Below are 17,835 nucleotides of genomic sequence, written 5' to 3'. Positions count from 1 at the left end.
ATTAATTTACACACCAAGACTCAGAAAGTGTTACTTAGGTTTTAACTGGGCAGATTGAAGCCTCATTACTTCTATCCAGGAACTCTTATTCACAATTTCAGAAATACACAACTCTGTAAGATTTAGAACATTGGAAACCAAGGGGAGCTATGAAGAATATCATATGAATATGGGACTCATGTTATAGCAGTGTTTTTGTATCTCATTTGTTATATGCTTGGATGGATTTTCCATGCCATGAACAAAAGGAATATACTGAAAACCTTGGAATCCTACCACATTTGGAAGAAGGATCATATAATTCAAGAAATAATACAAAGGTGTGCCACTTGTCAGGAAAATTATTTACAGAAAACACCTAAGGTAAGGCAAAGAAATCTACTGAATACATAGTTACCTGGGATCTGGTGGCAAATGGACTTTATATAGAATGTCCTAATCCATTTGCGCTGCTATAACAGAATACTCTGCAGACTGGGTGGCTTATGAACAACAGAAACTTATTTCTCATCGGTCAGAAGGCTAGGAACTCCAAGATCAAGGTGCTGGGAGATTCTATGTCAGGTGATGGTCCACTTCTTGCTTCATAAACAGCTTTCTTCTTACTGAGTCCTCATCTGGCATGAGGTGAGAGAGCTCTATGGAGTCTCTTTAATAAGGGCACTAATTTCATTCATGTTGTTTTCACCTTCATGACATAACTACCTCCCAAAGACCCTACTTCCAAATACAATCACATTGGTAATTAAGTTTCAACATAGAAATTTTGTGAGAAAACATTCAGTCAATAGCATAAGAGAGATTTATCAGTAATGTTTGGTATGATGCCTGTATTGCCAGAAGTGTTCCTAGCAGCTAAAGCAGATGTTTAGTGTTTCAAGAACTTATTGAATTATATCATTCTAACCATTGGACTATGTGGAACACAATAAACTGTGGATAATTCTGAAAGAGATGAGAATACCAGACCACCTGACCTGCCTCTTGAGAAAACTATATGCAAGTCAGGAAGCAACAGTTAGAACTGGACATGGAACAACAGACTGGTTCCAAATAGGAAAAGGAGTACGTCAAGGCTGTATATTGTCACCCTGCTTATTTAACTTACATGCAGAGTACATCATGAGGAACGCTGGAGTGGAAGAAGCACAAGCTGGAATCAAGATTGCCGGGAGAAATAGCAATAACCTCAGATATGCAGATGACACCACCCTTATGGCAGAAAGTGAAGAGGAACTCAAAGCCTCTTGATGAAAGTGAAAGTGGAGAGTGAAAAACTTGGCTTAAAGCTCAACATTCAGAAAACAAAGATCATGGCATCTGGTCCCATCACTTCATGGGAAATAGATGGGGAAACAGTGGAAACAGTGTCAGACTTTATTTTTCTGGGCTCCAAAATCACTGCAGATGGTGACTGCAGCCATGAAATTAAAAGGAAGAAAAGTTATGACCAACCTAGACAGCATATTGAAAAGCAGAGACATTACTTTGCCAACAAAGGTCTGTCTAGTCAAGGCTATGGTTTTTCCTGTGGTCATGTATGGATGTGAGAGTTGGACTGCGAAGAAAGCTGAGTGCCGAAGAATTGATGCTTTTGAACTGTGGTGTTGGAGAAGACTCTTGAGAGTCCCTTGGACTGCAAGGAGATCCAAGCAGTCCATTCTGAAGGAGATCAGCCCTGGGATATCTTTGGAAGGAATGATGCTAAAGCTGAAATTCCAGTACTTTGGCCACCTCACGCGAAAGTTGACTCATTGGAAAAGACTCTGATGCTGGGAGGGATTGGGGGCAGGAGGAGAAGGGGACAACGGAGGATGAGATGGCTGGATGGCATCACTGACTTAATGGATGTGAGTCTGAGTGAACTCTGGGAGTTGGTGATGGACAGGGAGACCTGGTGTGCTGTGATTCATGGGGTCACAAAGAGTCAGACACGACTGAGTGACTGAACTGAACTGAACCATTGGAATTCCTGAATATCTGGAATCTGAAAGAGAAAGTCATTTCATTTCTATAATAATTTAGGAGCTCTGTAAAATCTTAGCCAGTAATTTACTATACTCCTTAGTGGCTCAGCTGGTAAAGAATCTGCCTGCAATGCAAGAGACCTAGGTTCGATCCCTGGGTTGGGAAGATCCCTTGGAGAAGGGAAAGGCTACCCACTACAGTATTCTGGCCTGGAGAATTCTGTGGACTGTATAGTCCATGGGATTGCAAAGAGTCAGACACGACTGAGTGACTTTCACTTTCCCTTTATCATACTCAGTCTTCTGGACAAGAGGAACAAATGAACTACACTCTAAAGAATTCTTTGACTAAATAATTTCAAGAAGTCAGCTTACAATGGCCCAGATCTTCTCCTTGGGTTTTATTAAAAATAAGGTCAACTTCCTCTGGCAGGTATGGTATTTCTTTCTTCCTTTGACTTATTTTTTGGGGAAGATTTATAAACTTAGAGTTCCTTATCTGATATAATGGAAAAAAAAACTAATGATCAAATCCAAAGCTTAAAAGGTTTGCTGTTTCTCTGGAATCATTACACTAGTGCATGTGACCGAATGCTGGAAGAATCCTCCTGAAGAGGTGTGCCATTGATATCAACCAGGAAATAAAGTTTATAACAGAAACAGGATTGTCACAACTGTTACATAAATAAACTAAAGATGGCCCCTATGTTTACTTCTTCACAGCAGTCTTGGACCATAAGCTCAAAAGCCCGCCATACCAAACACAAATTTTAAGCATCCAATTTTTATTTCATTTTGTTTAGAGTGTTGTGGTTTTCTTTTTTTTTAATTTAGTTTTTATTTTATATTGGAGTATAGTTGTTTTACAATGTTGTGTTTGGTTCAGGTGTGCAGTAAAGTGATTCACTTATATGTATGCATATATCCATTCTCTTAGAAATTCTTTTCCCATATAGATTATTATAGAATTTTGAGTAGAATTCCCTACACTATACAGTAGATCCTTAGTTGATTATCTATTTTATATACAGTAGTGTATAATGTTAAATCCAAACTCTTAATTTACTCTTCCCACTCACTTTTCCCTTTGGTAACTATAAGTTTGTTTTCTAAGTCTGTGGGTCTGTTTCTATTTTGTAAATGAGTATATAAATGAGTTCATTTATATAATTTTTGAAGATTCCACATGTAAGTGATATCATATGATATTTGTCTTCCTCTGACTTATTTCTCTCAGGTCCATCCATGCTGCTGCAAATAGCATTTATTTCATTTGTTTTTATGGCTGAGTAATATTCCACTGTTTATATGAACTGTATCATATTTATCCATTCTTCTGTTGATGGACATTTAGATTGCTTCCAATGTCTTGGCAATTGTAAATAATGCTGCAGTGGGCATTGGGGTGCATGTATCTTTTTGAAGTATGGATTTCTCTGGATATCTGCCCAGGAATAAAATTGCTGGATCATATGATAGTTCTATTTTCAGTTTTAAAGGAACTTCGATACTGTTCTCCACAATGGCTGCACCAATTTACATTCCTGTCAACAATGTAGGAGGGTTCCCTTTTCTCCACATCCTCTCCAGCATTTATTGTTTGTAGACTGTTTCAGTTCAGTTCAGTCACTCAGTCGTGTCTGACTCTTTGTGATCCCATGGACTGCAGCATGCCAGGCTTCCCTGTCCGTCACCAATTCATGCAGCTTGCTCAAACTCATGTCCATTGAGTTGGTGATGCCATCCAACCATCTCATCCTTTTTCCCCCTTCTCCTCCTGCCTTCAGGTATTCCCAGGATCAGGGTCTTTTCCAATGAGTCAGTTCTTTGCACCAGGTGGCCGAAGTATTTTATTTTATTATTTTTTTCTTTTTTTAATTTATTTTATTTTAATTTAATTTATTTTTCTTTTTTTTTAAATTTTATTTTATTTTTAAACTTTACAATATTGTATTAGTTTTGCCAAATATCGAAATGAATCCACCACAGGTATACCCGCGTTCCCCATCCTGAACCCTCCTCCCTCCTCCCTCCCCTACCCTCCCTCTGGGTCGTCCCAGTGCACCAGCCCCAAGCATCCAGTACCATGCATCGAACCTGGACTGGCGACTCGTTTCATTCATGATATTATACATGTTTCAATGCTATTCTTCCAAATCTCCCCACCCTCTCCCTCTCCCACAGAGTCCATAAGACTGATCTATACATCGGTGTCTCTTTTGCTGTCTTGTACACAGGGTTATTGTTACCATCTTTCTAAATTCCATATATATGTGTTAGTATACTGTATTGGTGTTTTTCTTTCTGGCTTACTTCACTCTGTATAATAGGTTCCAGTTTCATCCATCTCATTAGAACTGATTCAAATGCTCAACATCACTCATTATCAGAGAAATGCAAATCAAAACCACTATGAGGTACCATTTCACGCCAGTCAGAATGGCTGTGATCCAAAAGTCTACAAGCAATAAATGCTGGAGAGGGTGTGGAGAAAAGGGAACTCTCTTACACTGTTGGTGGGGATGCAAACTAGTACAGCCACTATGGAGAAAAGTGTGGAGATTCCTTAAACAACTGGAAATAGAACTGCCTTATGATCCAGCAATCCCACTGCTGGGCATACACACTGAGGAAACCAGAAGGGAAAGAGACACGTGTGCCCCAATGTTCATTGCAGCACTGTTTATAATAGCCAGGACATGGAAGCAACCTAGATGCCCATTAGCAGATGAATGGATAAGAAAGCTGTGGTGCATATACACAATGGAGTATTACTCAGCTATTTTAATTTAATTTAATTTTTTAACTTTACAATATTGTATTGGTTTTGCCATATATCAACATGAATCCACCACAGGACTCTGTGGGAGAGGGAGAGGGTGGGATGATTTGGGAGAATGGCATTGAAACATAACCGAAGTATTTTAGCTTCAGCTTCAGCATCAGTCCTTCGAATGAGTATTCAGGACTAATTTCCTTTAGGATAGACTGGTTGGATCTCCCTGCAGTCCAAGGGACTCTCAAGAGTCTTCTCCAATACCACAGTTCAAAAGCTTCAATTCTTTGGTGCTCAGCTTTCTTTATAGTCCAATTCTCACATCCATACATGACTATTGGAAAAACCATAGCTTTTACTAGATGGGCCTTTGTCAGCAAAGTAACATCTCTCCTTTTTAATATGCTGCCTAGGTTGGTCATAACTTTTCTTCCAAGGCGCAAGCATCTTTTAATTTCATGGCTGCAGTCACCATCTGCAGTGACTTTGGAGCCCAAGAAAATAAAGTCTGTCACTGTTTCCATTATTTCCTCATCTATTTGCCATGGAGTGATGGGACCCGATGCCATGATCTTCGTTTTTTGAATGTTGAGTTTGAAACCAGCTTAAGCAGTAGACTGTTTGATGATGGCTATTCTGACTCATTGTAGTTTTGATTTGCATTTCTATAATAATTAGAAAGGTTGAACATCTATTTATGTGCTTTTTGACAACCTGTATGTCTTTTTGGAATATTTTTAGATATATCTCATTTATTTTATTTAAATAAATATAAAATCTGACATTACATTGTAATGCTAAGAATGTTGAACAATAACTTAAAATTTATTTTTAAAATTTTTGTACAATGTTTAAAGATTACACTCCATTTAGTTATCGTACTATATTGGCTGTATTTCCTATATTGTACAGTACACCCTTGTAACCTATCTTATACTCATTAATTTTTACTTCCCACTCCCCCACAGTATATTCTGTATGTCTTCTTTGGAAATATGTCTGTTTACATCTTCTGCCCATTTCTTGATTGAATTGTTTGTTTTTTGATATTGAGCCACATGAGCTGTTTTTATATTTTGGAGATTAATCCCTTGTCTCTCCCTTCACTTGCAAATATTTTCTCCCATTCTCTGGGTTGACTTTTGGCTTTGTTTATGGTTGCCTTTGCTGTGCCAAAACTTTTAAGTTTAATTGGGTCCCATTTGTTTACTTTTGTTTTTATTTTTATTACTCTAGGATGCGGATCCAAAAAGATACTGCTGTGATTTATGTCAAAAAGTGTTCTGCCTATGTTTTCTTCTAAGAGTTTTATGGAAGCTGGTCTCACATTTAGGTCTTTAACCCATTTTGAGTTAATTTTTGTGTATGGTGTTATAGAATGTTCTAATTTCATTCTTGTATATGCTGCTGTCCAGTTTCTTTAGCACAATTCATTGAAGAGACTGTCTTTTCTCCGTTGTATATTTTTGCCTCCTTTGTCATAGATTGATTGATAAATGTGAGGGCTTTCTATCATGTTTTGCTGATCTGTATTTTTGTTTTTATGTCAGTACCAGACTATTTTGAAGATTGTCACTTTGTACTATAGCCTGAAATCAGGGAGTCTAATTGCTCCAGCTCAGATTTTCTTTGGATTTTCAGGGTCTTTTGTGTTTACATGTAAATTAAATTTTTTTAGTTCTGTGAAAAATGCCATTGATAATTTAATGGAGATTGCATTACATCTGCAGATGGCCTTTTATGGTATAGTCATTTTACCAATATTGATTCTTTCAACCCAAGAACATGGAATATCTCTCCATCTTTTTGTGCCACCTTTGATATCTTTCATCAGTATCTTATAGTTTTGAAATACAGGTCTCTTCCCTCCTGAGGTAGGTTTATTCCTAGGTATTTTATTCTTTTTGATGTGATGGTAAATGAGATTGTTTCCTTAATTTCTCTTTCTGATCTTTTGTTGTTAGTATATAGAAATGCAAAAGATTTCTGTGAATTAATTTTGTATCCTGTAACTTTACTAGATTCATTGATGAGCTCTAGTAGTTTTCCAGTAACATCTTTAGAATTTTCTATGTATAGTATCATGCCATCTGCAAAGAGTGATAATGTTACTTATTCTTTTCCAATTTGGATTCCCTTTATTTCTTTTTCTTCTCTGATTGCCATGGCTAAGACTTCCAAAGCTATGTTGAATAAAAGTGGTGAGAGTGGACATCTTTGTCTTGTTTCTGATCTTAGAAAAAATGCCTTCATCTTTTCACTATTGAGTATGATGCTAGCTGTAGCTTTGTTGTATATGGCCTTTATTATTTTGAGGTATGTTTCCTCTATGCCTGCTTTCTGGAGGTTTTTTTTTTTTTTTAATCATGAATCGGTGCTGAATTTTATCGAAATTTTTTTTCTCCATCTATTGAGATGGCCATATAGTCTTTATTCTTCAATTTATTAATGTGGTGTATTACACTGATTGATTTGTATTAAGTCGCTTCAGTTATGTCTGACACTTTGCAACCCTATGGACTGTAGCTTGCCAGGCTCCTCTGTCCATGGGGTTCTCCAGGCAAGGATACTGGAGTGGGTAGCCATTCCCTTCTCCAGGGAATCTTCCCAACCCAGGGATCGAACCCTCATCTCTTGAGTCTACTGCATTGGCACGTGGGCTCTTTACCACTGGCACAACAAGGGAAGCCCAGGATTGATTTGTGGATACTGAAAAATTCTTGCATCACTGGGGTAAATCCCACTTATTCATGGTGCATGATCCATTTAATGTATTATTGGATTTTGCTTGCTGGTGTTTTGTTGAGGATTTTTGTGTCTATGTTTGTTCTTCTCAGGGGTATCTTTGTCTGGTTTTGATATCAGGGTTATGATGGTCTCATGGAATGTATTTGGGAGTGTTCCTTCCTCTGCAATTTTTGGGAACAGTTACAGAAGGATAGATGTTAACTCTTATTAAAGGTATGATAGAAATTACACGTGAAGTCTTTGTTTGGTATTTTTACATCACACTTTCAATTTCAGTACTTGTGATTGATCTTTTCATAGTTTCATTTCTTCTTGTTCATTCTTGGAAGATTCTACCTTTCTAAGAATTTGTCCATTTCTGCTAGGTTGTCCATTTTATTGGCATATAGTTGCTTGTAGTAATCTCTTATGATGACTTGTATTTCTGTGGTTTCAATGGTAACTTCTTCTTTTTCATTTCTTATTTTATTTATATTTTTTAATTAAATGTATTTATTTTAATTGGAGGCTAATTACTTTACAATACTGTATTGGTTTTGCCACACATCAACATGAATCCGCCACGGGTGTACACGTATTCTCAGTGCATGGCTTGCACGATCTTATTTCCCCCACCAGGGACTGAACCCACACCCCTGGCAGTGAGAGTCCTAACCACTTGACTGCCAGGGAATTCTCTATTTCTAATTTAGTAGATTTGAACCCTCTCCTTTTTCTTGATGAGTGTGGCTAAAGGTTTATCAATTTTCTTTTCAAAGAACAAGTTTTTAGTTTTATTGATCTTTTATATTAGTTTCTTCATCTCTATTTCATTTATTTCTTCTCTGCTCTTTATAATTCCTTTCCTTCTATGAACGTTGGGTTTTGTTTGTTCTTCTTTCTTTAGTTTCCTTAGGTGTGAAGTTAGTTTGTTTGAGATTTTTCTTGTTTCCTAAGGTATGGTTTTATCTATAAATTTCCCTCTTTGAACTGCTATTGCTTCATCCTGTACATTTTGGGTTGTAATTTTTTTGTTTTCATTTGTCTCTAGGTATTGTGATTTCCTCTTTGATTTCTTTAGTGATTCACTGGTTGTTTAGTAACATATTGTTTAGCCTCCACATGTTTGTGTGTGTGTGTGTCTGTGTGTGTTTTACAATTTTTTTCTTTTAGTTGATTTCTAATCTCATAGTGTTGCGGTCAGAAAAGATGCTTGATATGATTTCCATTTTCTTAAATTTACCGAGATTTGATTTGTGGACCAGCATGTGATCTATCCTGAAGAATGTGCACTTGAGTAGAATATATATTCTGCTGTTTTCAGATGAAATGTTCTACAAATATCAATTAAGTCATCTGATTTAACGTGTCATTTAAGGTCTGTGTTTCCTTATTGGTTTTCTGTCTGGATGATCTGTCCATTGGTGAAAGCAGGATATTAAATGAAGTGAAAGTCATGTATTCATGTCCAACTCTTTGTGACCCCATAGACTATACAGTCCATGGAATTCTCCAGGCCAGATTACTGCAGTAGGTAGCCTTTCCCTTCTTGACGGGATCTTCCCAAACTAGGGATTGAACCTAGGTCACCCGCATTGCAGGCAGATTCTTTACTAGCTGAGCCACAAGGGAAGACCAGGATGTTAAAGTCCCTCATTGTTACTGTGTTACTGTTGATTTCTTATGGCTGCTCATTTCAGTTCAGTTCAGTTGTTCAGTCGTGTCTGACTCTTTGCGACCCCATGGACTGCAGCATACCAGGCCTCCCTGTCCATCACCAACTCCCCGGGTTTACCTAAACTCATGTCCACTGAGTCACTGATGCCATCAAACCATCTCATCCTCTGTCATCCTCTTCTCCTCCCACCTTAAGTCTTTCCCAGCATCAGGGTCTTTTCAAATGAGTCAGCTCTTCGCATCAGGTGGCCAAAGTATTGGAGTTTCAGCTTTAGCATCATTCCTTCCAAAGAAATCCCAGGGCTGATCTCCTTCGGAATGGACTGGTTGGATCTCCTTGCAGTCCAAGGGACTCTCAAGAGTCTTCTCCAACACCACAGTTCAAAAGCATCAATTCTTTGGCGCTCAGCCTTCTTCACAGTCCAACTCTCACATCCATACATGACCACAGGCAAAACCATAGCCTTGACTAGACGAACCTTTGTTGGCAAAGTGATGTCTCTGCTTTTGAATATGCTATCTAGGTTGGTCATAACTTTCCTTCCAAGGAGTAAGCGTCTTTTAATTTCATGGCTGCAGTCACCATCTGTAGTGATTTTGGAGCCCAGAAAAATAAAGTCTGACACTGTTTCCACTGCTTCCCCATCTATTTCCCATGAAGTGATGGAACCAGATGCCATGATCTTCGTTTTCTGAATGTTGAGCTTTAAGCCAAATTTTTCACTCTCCACTTTCACTTTGATCAAGAGGCTTTTGAGTTCCTCTTCACTTTCTGCCATAAGGGTGGTGTCATCTGCATATCTGAGGTTATTGATATTTCTCCCAGCAATCTTGATTCCAGCTTGTGTTTCTTTCAGTCCAGCGTTTCTCATGATGTACTCTGCATATAAGTTAAATAAGTAGGTTAACAATATACAACCTTGAAGAACTCCTTTTCCTATTTGGAGCCAGTCTGTTGTTCCATGTCCAGTTCTAACTGTTGCTTCCTGACCTGCATACAAATTTGTCAAGAGGCAGATCAGGTGGTCTGGTATTCCCATCTCTTTCAGAATTTTCCACAGTTTCTTGTGATCCACACAGTCAAAGGCTTTGGCATAGTCCATAAAGCAGAAATAGATGTTTTTCTGGAACTCTCTTGCTTTTTCCATGATCCAGCGGATGTTGGCTATTTGATCTCTGGTTCCTCTGCCTTTTCTAAAACCAGCTTGAACATCAGGAAGTTCACGGTTCACATATTGCTGAAGCCTGGATTGGAGAATTTTAAGCATTACTTTACTAGTATGTGAGATGAATGCAATTGTGTGGTAGTTTGAGCATTCTTTGGCATTGCCTTTCTTTGGGATTGGAATGAAAACGGACCTTTTCGAGTCCTGTGACCACTGCTGAGTTTTCCAAATTTGCTGGCATATTGAGTGCAGCACTTTCACAGCATCATCTTTCAGGATTTGAAATAGCTCAACTGGAATTCCATCACCTCCCCTAGCTTTGTTCTTAGTGATGCTTTCTAAGGCCCACTTGACTTCACATTCCAGGATGTCTGGCTCTAGGTCAGTGATCACACCATCGTGATTATCTGGGTCGTGAAGATCTTTTTTGTACAGTTCTTCTGTGTATTCTTGCCATCTCTTCTTAATATCTTCTGCTTCTGTTAGGTCCATACCATTTCTGTCCTTTATCGAGCCCATCTTTGCATGAAATGTTCCTTTGGTATCTCTGATTTTCTTGAAGAGATCCCTAGTCTTTCCCATTCTGTTGTTTTCCTCTATTTCTTTGCATTGATCGCTGAAGAAGGCTTTCTTATCTCTTCTTGTTCTTCTTTGGAACTCTGCATTCAGGTGCATATATCTTTCCTTTTCTCCTTTGCTTTTTGCTTCTCTTCTTTTCACAGCTATTTGTAAGGCCTCCCCAGACAGCCATTTTGCTTCTTTGCATTTCTTTTCCATGGGGATGGTCTTGATCCCTGTCTCCTGTACAATGTCACGAACCTCATTCCATAGTTCATCAGGCACTCTATCTATCAGATCTAGGCCCTTAAATCTATTTCCCACTTCCACTGTATAATCATAAGGGATTTGATTTAGGTCATACCTGAATGGTCTAGTGGTTTTCCCTAATTTCTTCAATTTAAGTCTGAATTTGGCAATAAGGGGTTCATGGTCTGAGCCACAGTCAGATCCTGGTATTGTTTTTGCTGACTGTATAGAGCTTCTCCATCTTTGGCTGCAAAGAATATAATCAATCTGATTTCGGTGTCGACCATCTGGTGATGTCCATGTATAGCGTCTTCTCTTATGTTGTTGGAAGAGGGTGTTTGTTATGACCAGTGCATTTTCTTGGCAAAACTCTATTAGTCTTTGCCCTGCTTCATTCCGTATTCCAAGGCCAAATTTGCCTGTTACTCCAGGTGTTTCTTGACTTCCTACTTTTGCATTCCAGTCCCCTATCATGAAAAGGACATCTTTTTTGCATGTTAGTTCTAAAAGGTCTTGTAGGTCTTCATAGAACCGTTCAACGTCAGCTTCTTCAGCATGACTGGTTGGGGCATAGACTTGGATTACTGTGATATTGAATGGTTTGCCTTGGAAACGAACAGAGATCATTCTGTCATTTTTGTGATTGCATCCAAACACTGCATTTCGGACTCTTTTGTTGACCATGATGGCTACTCCATTTCTTCTGAGGGATTCCTGCCCGCAGTAGTAGATATAATGGTCATCTGAGTTAAATTCACCCATTCCAGTCCATTTCAGTTAGCTGATTCCTAGAATGTCGACATTCACTTTTGCCATCTCTTGTTTGACCACTTCCAATTTGCCTTGATTCATGGACCTAACATTCCAGGTTCCTATGCAATATTGCTCTTTACAGCATTGGATCTTGCTTCTATCACCAGTCACATCCAAAGCTGGGTATTGTTTTTGCTTTGGCTCCATCCCTTCATTCTTTCTGGAGTTATTTCTCCACTGATCTCCAGTAGCATATTGGGCACCTACTGACCTGGGGAGTTCCTCTTTCAGTATCCTCTCCTTTTGCCTTTTCATACTGCTCATGGGGTTGTCAAGGCAAGAATACTGAAGTGGTTTGCCATTCCCTTCTCCAGTGGACCACATTCTGTCAGACCTCTCCACCATGACCCACCCGTCTTGGGTTGTCCTATGGGCATGGCTTAGTTTCATTGAGTTTGACAAGGCTGTTGTCCTAGTGTGATTAGATTGACTAGTTTTCTGTGAGTATGGTTTCAGTGTGTTTGCCCTCTGATGCCCTCTTGCAACACCTACGTCTTACTTGGGTTTCTCTTACCTTGGGCGTGAGGTATCTCTTCAGGGCTGCTCCAGCAAAGCGCAGCCATTGCACCTTACCTTGGAGGAGGGGTATGTCCTCTCCACCGCCCTTCCTGACCTTCAACGTGGGATAGCTTCTCCAGGCCCTCCTGTGCCCGCACAGCCATGGCTCCTTGGATGTGGGGTTGGTCCTCCCGGCCACCGCCCCTGGCCTTGGGCATGGCGCAGCTCCTCCCTCCTGCTGCCCCTGACCCTCTCAGCAGTTCCTGCACCGTCGCAGTCTGGTACTCTCGGCCGCTGCCCTGACCTCGGATGTGAGGTAACTCCTCTTGGCCGCCGCCCTTCGGGCATGGGGTCCTCCTGGCTTCTGCCCCTGACCTCAGATGTGGGGTGGTTCCTCTCGGCCGCGCTTAGCGTGCCCGTCACAGCCGCCTGCGCTTTAGCGTGCCCATCGCAGCCCAATGCATAATCTCCTGGTAAATGGCCATAGGTTCCTTTGAGGAAAGCTGGGAGAAAGATTTACAGTGTAAGTGTACGCGTTTGGCAGTATAGAAGGGTCTTTCCTTAAAGGAACATGCCTCCTCTTCATTCAAAGAATTCTGATTCTATCATCTGACTCAAGTCTGGAAATTGATTGAAAGACAATTAATCTCTCTTTTTGTGATTCAAATTAGATGTTCACTCAAACTAGAACTCTTGCACTTATACAGATCAAATAAGAATTTAGTAGATTGCCCATCTATTTCTTTTCTAGGGACACAATGATTGACTAGGCAATGCCAATGGTCTCTGTAAGTTAGACTATTCTGTTCACTGCTTTGACTCCAGTCAGTCATGGCAACCAAGCCCATCTTGTCTTTGGTAATTAAATTCCTTTTGGCACCTGCAACCCTAGGATCTAATTATCCTCATTATATTTAAAGATTCTAGTTCAGTGACAGCAGTTTCCACTGTAACTTCTGACCTACAGAGTAGAGTGACCACAGAGTACTTCAGTGATGCTAGAATTTCCCTCACAAATTTATTTCTCACAGTCATGGTGAAAGGTGTGACCTCTAGGGTGGATGAGTGAACCTTAAATGATAAATTCACTATAACATTCTGGTCTCCCTAAGCTTCTGGATCCCTTCCTTTACCAAGGAAGTTCTGGTGTTTCAACTTTATTTAAATAGGTAATTTTTGGCCCATTTTCAGCCAAACAATTGAATTGTTAGAGCCATTTCTAACACCTTGAGGTAAAACATTGAATTCATAATTTCATTTTACTGGGTATATATCAATACACTTGGCCTGACTCAATTTTATATTCCTTCCATCATTATCCCACCCTCTTAATATCTATCCCCACACATATACTCTAGTTTTATATCTATATAAATTAGAAAAATCATGCACCTGATTTGGTGTGTAGCACACCTTTTAGTGGGTCACTCTTCAAGGTCTTCTGGGACTTGAGTCTAGGTATATATCTAAAAGCAAAGAGGGGTTGTGAGGTAGGTGCTGAGGAGAGTTAGCAGTGCTTTGCAAGGATACTACCTTAAGGGAGGTCCTTACAGATTTTTTGGGCAAACCAGAGTTAACCATCACAGGAAGAGGTGGAAAGGCTGGTGAGAAGACTCAGTAGAATTTAGGGATCTGACATGCCCAGCTTCACTGGAATCTTCCCATAGGCCCCCACTCCTATTTTCAGGATCTTATTCCTTCCTTATCAGTGCCTTCGTTTGAACAGAACTTCATCTTACTCCTCAGCCCTCATCCTGCACATTTTTTGCCCTTGTCTTTTTCTTGGGTCCTGATCTGAAAATGCACTACCCCATTCATGATTAAAAGAAATTAAAAGACACTTGCTCTTTGGAAGAAAAGCTATGACAAACCTAGACAGCATATTAAAAAGCAGATTCACTTTGCCAATAAAGGTCCATATAGTCAAAGCTGTTGTTTTTCCAGTAGTCATGTATGGATGTGAGAGTTGGACCTTAAAGAAGGCTGAGCAAAAAGTCGATGCTTTCAAACTGTGGTACTGGAGAAGTCTTGAGAGTCCCTTGGACAGCAAGGAGATCAACCAGTCAATCTTAAAGGAAATGAACCCTAAATATTCACTGGAAAGACTAATGCTGAAGCTGAAACTCCAATATTTTGGCCACCTGATGTGAAGAGCTGACTCACTAGAAAAGACCCTGATGCTGGCAAAGATTGAGGGCAAGAGGAGAAGGGGGCGACAGAGGATGAAATGGTTGGATGGCATCACCTACTCAATGGACATAAGTTTGAGCAAACTCAGGGAGATAGTGAAGAACAGGAAGCCTGGTGTGCTGCAGTTCATGGGATCGCAGAGTTGAACACGACTTAGCAACTAAACAATAAATTCATGATTTTTCCATACAATTTTGCTCTACTGACAGAATGAAATCTTGAGTTGCAAAGTGGGATACAAGGATACAACATCCATCTCCAATCCTCATCTCCAAGTACCAACTGGGTAATTTCACTATCACTTGTCAAGTGCTCAGAAGATTGATGTACATGACCAAGGCTTTTCCTGTCCTCTCTACGATATGCTTCCTTTTTAGTAGCTTCCAAAACACACTCTCAGTTAGCTGGGAGACAAAAGTCATTTTCCAAACCAGTAGACTATAGTTAGTGCGGTGAAATTGCATTTTATGCTGAGGTCAAATTCTAAAGGGGATCAGATTTTTAAGGGAAAATCACATATAGTCAAAATAATCTTTGAAAGTTACATGCAAAAGACCCACACAATGTCTATCAATAGGACCAGAATTGCAACAGATCACTGTTTCTTCAGTTGAATACCAGATTAAGTAGGTGGGTTGAGTTTAAAGTCCTGTTGCCTGAAAGCTATGTATGTTTAAACACTAAAAACCACACTAATGGTGGTGACATACTTACACTATGAGAAGCACACAGGACCTGACATCACCTAAGTGAAGGACAGATTCAAGTCTCCCAATCCTTACTAAGACGTAGACTTACTGAGTGGAATGGTAGGTGGATTCATTCCAATTTTCTTTTTTCCCACATGTGTATATAATGTGACTCTACTATCCACAGGAAATCACACACCCCCATAAGGGTACTTTTGGATACAAAGTCAGAAAATGCCTCTCAAACTCAAATTATTAAGAATTAATAGGAATTGGAGATTAACAACATTTAGCCAACCTGGAGAGAAAGTATAGGCTTATAAAATTGTTACTTGAGTGTTTCCCACATTTCAATAAAGTATATTACATGTTTTCTAAACATAAAGACATCAAAAGCCTTCCAAGTTCAATCAGGCTGATTCTGAAGTAGAAGTGATTGGAATGGAATTCATTGAGGGGAGTTGTCTTGGGTTCAACCATAAGAAAGATGAGGTCATTGTTGTGTTGTCATAACAAAAGGGAAGTTTACACAGAATCTTGAAAAACATCCAAGAATTTGTCAGTGTTGATCAGCTCTGTGCAAGGAAGAGAGTTGTATATGGCAGATCTAAATCTTGGTTCTTATAAAGGTATATTCCACTAAGGAGTGCAAATATTTCCCAGGTTCCTTTGTATTCTGCAGGAACTATCTGTAAAGATTAGCCAATTCCTTTTGCTCAGAGTCTAACTATACCCAGCCTTTTCTGATTTCCATAATAACAACTAATTTTTTTGAGTGCTTATTATGTGACAGGCACATTTTGTTTTGACTGAACACACTAAGCAGGCTACTAGTCATTTTATTTCACTACTTTAACTTCGTTTTGTATTTAAATCTCTGTCTTCTTTACTATTAGAGGACTAAAATCTGAGAGAAGTTGCCAAGGAAGCAGAGGCCTTTAGGGCTTGTTCTCAGATGCATGCACTTTGGTGCTAAAAGGAAACTGCTTGGCTGCTGTGATGAATCCCTTTTGAAGTATCTGCGTACTGCATATAATTCCTTAAATTGTCCTCCATTTTCCACTCTCTTCCTTATGGGGATGATACTGTGGCAGTGAATACAGTTTATAACTGTTGTTCCAATCCTAGGCTTAAGTCAGTTGGCCCAAGGATGAGCATGTGAGTTTTTAGAAGCTCTTTCCAGGAGTCTGAAATTACAGTGGTGAGAGAGAGGGAAGTTTGTTTATTTTCTGAGGCTGAGCCTTAGAAAGTAAACAATAATACCATGACCCTGAAGGGAAGCTATATTTCCCCATGCTTTCTGAGAAGCAGAGGAGCTGTTCATCAGAGAGTGAAACAAAAAGAAACATTATAAAGGGAAGGATAAATGATATTTTCTGATTTTCTGAAGACTTTGTAGCTGCTTGTTCCAGTCCATTCCTGAGATCCAGTAATGGTTTTGATTTTGGGTTTTGTGAGACACCCCTAAGTGCTTAAAATAAATTCCCCTATTTTTTCCTGAAGTAGCTTTCATTGGTTTCTGTTACTTGTAGCTGAAGAATCTTAGTATAGACACCTTCAGTTCAGTTCAGTCGCTCAGTCGTGTCCAACTCTTTGCGATCCCATGAATTGCAGCACTCCAGGCCTCCCTGTCCATCACCAACTCCCAGAGTTCACTCAGACTCACGTCCATCGAGTCAGTGATGCCATCCAGCCATCTCATCCTCTGTCGTCCCCTTCTCCTCCTGCCCCCAATCCCTCCCAGCATCAGAGTCTTTTCCAATGAGTCAACTCTTTGCATGAGGTGGCCAAAGTACTGGAGTTTCAGCTTTAGCATCATTCCTTCCAAAGAAATCCCAGGACTGATCTCCTTCAGAATGGACTGGTTGGATCTCCTTGTAGTCCAAGGGACTCTCAAGAGTTTTCTCCAACACCACAGTTCAAAAGCATCAATTCTTCGGTGCTCAGCCTTCTTCACAGTGCAACTCTCACATCCATACATGACCACAGGAAAAACCATAGCCTTGACTAGATGGACCTTTGTTGGCAAAGTAATGTCTCTGCTTTTCAATATGCTTAGTCAGGTTGAACATTATACTTAAGTCCCTGAACTAATTTCCTTTAATTTGTCTTTTAACACCTTGTCCAAACAATGTTCAAGAATGCCTTCTACCCTCTGCTTTAGTCCATTCTCCAGGCCCTTTCTTTCCACTGGCTAACATGCTGCAGTTCAGTTATTCTTGCTAGTACTCCAGTAGGTGAGGTAGAGCCAAGCCACAGATCAATGCCAGCAAAGTAGTTGTGTTCGTTTCTGGTCTATAGCAGTGGATGATTTATATATATGAATTTATAATAGGCTGGGAGGTTGTTGTGGAGGAAGTGGAAGGATGGAGAGTTCCAGTGTGAACATAGACACCAAATCTGTAGAGGAATAAAACACATTTATCAGACAATCTATAGGATCTCAGCCAGGGATCTCAGAAAGGATAGAGCAGAGAACTCTAGGTCAATTCTCCAAAAATTAAGTTGTCATATAAGTAAACTGC

The 17,835-nt window shown here is 39.7% G+C and overlaps 1 pseudogene; it reads right to left on the bottom strand.

The window, feature by feature from the left end:
• The window catches only part of LOC109554856 (neurabin-2-like), a 141,758-nt pseudogene that overhangs the window by 50,914 nt on the left and 73,009 nt on the right, over positions 1 to 17,835 (bottom strand).

This window comes from Bos indicus, chromosome X, assembly GCF_029378745.1.
Source record: "Bos indicus isolate NIAB-ARS_2022 breed Sahiwal x Tharparkar chromosome X, NIAB-ARS_B.indTharparkar_mat_pri_1.0, whole genome shotgun sequence".
NCBI classification, from domain to species: Eukaryota; Metazoa; Chordata; class Mammalia; order Artiodactyla; family Bovidae; genus Bos; species Bos indicus.
Note: the sequence above shows the minus strand (reverse complement) of the source record. Positions and strands in the feature narration are given on the sequence as shown.